Below are 6,000 nucleotides of genomic sequence, written 5' to 3' on the forward strand. Positions count from 1 at the left end.
AAGAACCCATGATAACTAACCTCCATTTAAAAGATGTCTATCCTCTTTTAGTGTGATCGCTAATACAAAGAATTTTTTCTAGTAGTGATCTCTTTTCTGCCATCTCTCTCACTTCTTTTTTCCTTGTTAATGACTACTAATTAGTATCTCTTGGAAAACACAATTTTAGTATTATATTTCCTCTGTACTTTTAGGAAGCCTGGTTTGATTCATCCCATTCCCAATTTTAAATCTGAGTTCTCTGGTGGATTAAACTTTTTCTTCTTGTATTTAGACATATTTTGTACATCACATGTCAGAACTGTTTTTAAATGAAGTGTTTGGTCACAGAAACAAATAATAAGTCTCTCTGTTAATGGGAATCATTCCCAGGGCCCACACCTTCATATGCTTTAAAGCTGATGGGAGCAAAACATCATTCTAGAACCTGAATTTAGGACATTTCCATACAAATTCAAACCAAACAGACAATTTTCACAGATGAAACCAAATTTCACAGTTTCTTTCTTTCTTTCTTCCTTTCTTTCCTTGTGTGAGATTGATTTATATAAGATGTCTACTTTGATCAACAAACCTGAATAAGAATTCTTCTACCACTTGACATCCATGCTTCTGACCAGGCTTCATGATAGGGGTCAAAAGGCAGTGCATCATGTAAAATGTAAACATCAGGACAATTTCACAATGTGTGTGCTCTGTCAGAAGCCAAACTGCATCCTACAGACGAATAACATGAGGAAAAGAGATAGGAGCAGTTTCAGAGAGAAAAAAAAAAAAAAAACTGAATAATAGGAAGGCAAAAAGTTTATTATAAGTGACTGCAAGAGAATTCTTTGGGGATGGTGTACTATTTCTCAAGTCAACATGATCTCCAGTTTTACCAATGAATAATATGACCAAGGCAAGCACTAAAACCAGAATAGGTAAAACTTAATGCTCACATGGAAAGAAAGGTGCTATACTGGGAACTTCAGCTCTTAGTTGGCACTTTTCAGACTACATATTCATTTATCTGTAGACTTCTTCCTCATTCTTCAGAAGGCTGGGATAGATGGAGAGGAAGCAGAGTTCACAAATTCGCCATGTAAACAAAAATTTTCAAGATCCCTTTTAAATGTTAGAACATTTGAAGTTTTATGAAGTTAATGTCTACTTTTGTATGAAAGAATGATCCAGAGTACTGAAAAACTGATTAAACTTTGAGTGGAGAATTATTTTCAACAGTGATACTGATATAATCCTTGTGTTTGTGCTTAGAAAAGGGTTGGTCACCAAGTGGTTTCTCCAGCAAATAAAATCAGAGAAGGAGATCATAGATAGTCATGTCTTTGTTTTTCTTTTAATTATTACATATTCACATTTATTATATTCTTTTTAATCCTGATTTTAAAAGAAAGTAAACCTAAACATTTTGGTAGGCCTCTAAAAGTATGGCAATCTTCAGGTACTTTGCTTCCTATGCCTAATGGATAAGATGGTCCCGTGCCCAACTAAAAATACTCTTTTTTATTTATTTATTTTTTTTTAATTTTTACAGACTGCATTTTGATTCATTGTAAACAAATGGGGTACAACTTTTCATTTCTGTGGTTGTGCACGATGTAGATTCATACCTTTTGTGTAATCATACATGTACATACGGTAATGATGTCTGTCTCATTCCACCATCTTTCATACCCCTGCCCCCTCCTCCCTCTCATTTCTCTATTCGTAATCCAAATTTCCTCCATTCTTCTCTCACCCCCATTCCCCACCCCCATTATGTATCATCATCCACTTATCAGGGAAAACATTCAGTCTTTGGTCTTTTGGGATTGGCTTATTTCACTTAGTCATGTCTTTGGTTAGCATACATGAAATCTTAAAAGGAAAACAGTGCATGTAGAAGAAATGGACTTGAATTGCTACTCTAGATTCTGAAGGCTGGCATACCAGGCATGTAACAGAGGTTTCTGGGCACTATCTGTTAAACGCTGTGGGATGCTTACTTTCCAAGAGTTAGAGGTATCAGAATGACCTCTCACCCACTAAGTCAAGGTCAGTTATAGGAAAGCTAGGGATGGAGAAACTATCCCAGATTGCTTTGTCTCCTTCACCACCTACAATATTCAAATCTACATATCATCTATCTCCTATACTGACATCAATTGGTTTTTTTCATTTTACTTGCCTACTTAAAAACTCTTCAATGGATGGCATTATTTATAATATAAAGTATAATATAAAGTGCATTTTATTGACTAGTATAGACATCCTTTCATTATTTGCCTTTTCAGGAAATGAACGTTGTTTTATGCAGTCACTTCCTCAGCTGCATCATGTATCACAAACATAATAAACTGTAATAAATACTCTGAATATAACTTTTGCTTATATTATCCCCTTAGTTTGGATGCCTTACTGCCTTACTCTTTATATCTTTGTCATACATTTACTTAGTTTCTGAAAACCATATCAATGTTACCGTCAACAAAACCTATTTGTGTATAATGCTGTGTATATGGCTTCCATTCTGTGTTTATTCTTCCATCACTTTGTTGTCTTATTTTGTGTGTCCTTCTCTCCCATTGTAAGCACTTTGAGGGCAAACTGTAAGTAGATTTTGTTCTTGCACATCAGCACTTAGTTCAATGTCTGCTGCACAAGATTATGGATGAAAATTTTTGTAGCAAGAGTGAAGGAATGAATATAGGAAAAGTAATAGACACAAAAAAATTTCTGGCAACATATTAAATTCATCACACTTAGTTTGGAAAATGGATCCCAACCCAAAGGTCAGTTTTGGATTAGGGGCATTTCAAAGTAGTCTTAGAAGGTCTTCCTTCAGAGTGGAAAGCAACATTTATACAAACCCAGAACTGCCTTAGTTGTCAATGACAGGGACAATAAAGTTGGTGTTGCTGAATCAAGTAAGTCATTTGTCCCAAGCCATTGGTATTGCTTGTTATTTTTCTTTTCTTGGAGGAAAACAATGGATAAATGTTTTAACTGATTACTTAACTTTGAGCTGATAAAGTGTTTTAAAGATCAAGTCATTACAGTATAAAACATGGACACTTCAAGGTGGGACTTTCTTCAAAGCATTGATCCAGCTTGCAAAATTGCCAACTTAAATAGAGTAGTTAGAAATAGGAGAGATGGAGTTAAGTGGACCCAGAAAATGAAGCCAGTTTATGGTGAAGAAAAGAGAGGAGATGACTTATTCATCTTGCATTTTCAGCACCTAGTGCAGGGCTTGATACTTGGTAGATGCTCAATATAGTTTTGTTGAATAATTGAATGACTGAGTGAATGAACAAGCCAGGCAGACAGAAGGAGGGAGATATAAAGAGATGCTATATTTGGGTAAGTTTTCAGTAGAGGAAGATCACAGAATGAAAAAAAAAAAAAAAAGTTCTACTCTGATCATGAATAAAAAGCAGAGGAATATGTGAAGTATTAGCAGAAAGAGAATAGAACAAGCCTAGATTTTTTAAAGCTTTATGTATATGTAATTTGCCATAAAATTCACTGATTGTACGTGTACATTTTGATGGAATTTTATTAAATTTAGAGTTCAGTCAAAAACACTATCTAGTTTTAGATCGTTTTCATCATTTCAACAAATTCCCTCGTACCCATTTCTGCCAATCTTCCCTGCTATCAGCAGCCTCAGACAAACATTGATCTGTTCTCTGTCTCTACTTTTGCCTTTTCTAGAAATTTCACATAAATGTCATCATACCATGTGTAGTCTTTTGTGTGGAGCTTTTTCATGTAGTGTAATGTTTCTGATGTCATATCACATGTATCAGAGATTCCTTCTGTTTCTGTTGCTGACTTCATTTAAATCACACTATTGCATTTTAATAATTTTATCACATGATGAAATGACCCTAATTATATTAAATTTTAATTATCTGTGATAGAGAAAAATAATTACTGATAATTCATATGAGCAAGTGCTAAACTGTAGCAGTTTCATAAATTACAAGTAGTATTCTACAGGAGATGCTCAAAACATAGACACATTTGCTTAGTAGGAAAAGCTTGTTTGTGAAACAAGAAAACTCATTCCCTTTTAAAAGTCTTTCTCTTCAAAGAATCAGAGTAGAAAGTAATTTTTGACTCAATTTCTTTGACTCATTTTGATTCAATGTACAAGTTGGGTCAGTCTTGGCAACAAGATGAAAATGATCAAATTTAAATGGCAAAGAAATTGGGGAGTTGAACAAAATAGCTGATGATTCCTTATGAGCGCCATGTCCATATATAAGAGCAAGAGCCATTCATGTTTTCCAGGTTCTGAAACCTCTTACTGATATGGAAGTAAAAGTACTGTCAGACCAATGCCTGTTCACAGCTTCCTGAGTAAGATGGCTGCTTTGGGTTTGAGGATTTGTTCTCTTAAATTACTTTAATTCCAGACAGCTTCAATTTCATTTCTCATAGATAGACAAAAGGGGCTGAAATAAAAATTAGACTCAAAAAACAAAGAAAAGAAAAAAGAAGCAACTTAGTTTCTGCTCTTGGACGCTGTCCTTAGAACACACGCTGCAGCAGGATGTAGAGAGGTGGGTGAGTCTGGAGGTGTGAGCTGGCCAGTCACATACCTGGTAGTGAGCAGCAAGGCTGGTGGCATCCCTGGCCTTCTCGAAAGGTTCCATCCTAATGTGTAGGAGATTGTAGCATCTCTGGGGTAAGTCCCATGCTGAGTTCCTAAGAACTTGCATTTTTTCTTCCCTTCTGAGGAATATAAGTGACTCAAATAATACATATTTTTTTTTTATTGTAAACAAATGGGACACATGTTGTTTCTCTGTTTGTACATGGCGTAAAGGCATACCATTTGTGTAATCATAAATTTACGTAATGTTCTTTGATTCATTCTGTTATTTTTTCCCTTCCCCCCACCCCTCCCACCCCTCTTTTCCCTCTATACAGTGCTTCCTTCCTCCATACTTGCCCCCCTCCCTAACCCTAACTCTAACCCTAACACTAACCCTTCCCTCCCCCCATTATATGTCATCATCCACTTAATAGTGATATCATTCGTCCTTTGGCTTTTTGAGATTGGCTTATCTCACTTAGCATGATATTCTCCAATTTCATCCATTTGCCTGCAAATGCCATAATTTTATCATTCTTTATGGCTGAGTAATATTCCATTGTATATATATACCAAAGTTTCTTTATCCATTCATCAATTGAAGGGCATCTAGGTTGGTTACACAGTCTGGCTATTGTGAATTGAGCAGCTATGAACATTGATGTGGCTGTATCTCTGTAGTATGCTGATTTTAAGTCCTTTAGGTATAGGCCAAGGAGTGGGATAGCTGGGTCAAATGGAGGGTCCATTCCAAGTTTTCTAAGGAATCTCCACACTGATTTCCAGAGTGGCTGCACTAATTTGCAGCTGCACCAGCAATGTATGAGTGTACTTTTCTCCCCACATCCTCGCCAACACCTGTTGTTGCTTGTATTCTTGATAATTGCCATTCTAATTGGGGTGAGATGGAATCTTAGGGTGGTTTTGATTTGCATTTCTCTTATTACTAGAGATGTTGAACATTTTTCCATATGTTTGTTGATTGCTTGTAGATCTTCTTCTGTGAAGTGTCTATTCATTTCTTTAGCCCATTTGTCAACTGGATTATTTGAATTCTTGGAGTAGAGTTTTTTGAGTTCTTTATAGATTCTGGAGATTAGTGCTCTATCTGAAGTATGATTGGCAAAGATATTTTGCCACTCTGTAGGCTCTTTCTTCTCATTGCTGATAGTTTCCTTTGCTGAGAGAAAGCTTTTTAGTTTGAATCTATCCCAGTGGTTGATTCTAGCTTTTATTTCTTGTGCTATGGGAGTCCTGTTAAGGAAGTCTGGTCCTAAACTGACATGTTGAAGATCTGGACCTACTTTTTCTTCTATAATCTGCAGGGTCTCTGGTCTGATTCCGAGGTCCTTAATCCATTTTGAGTTTAGTTTCGTGCATGGTGAGAGATATGGGTTTAGTTTCATTCTGTT

Source organism: Sciurus vulgaris, assembly GCF_902686455.1.
Source record: "Sciurus vulgaris genome assembly, chromosome: 9".
Taxonomy (NCBI): Eukaryota; Metazoa; Chordata; class Mammalia; order Rodentia; family Sciuridae; genus Sciurus; species Sciurus vulgaris.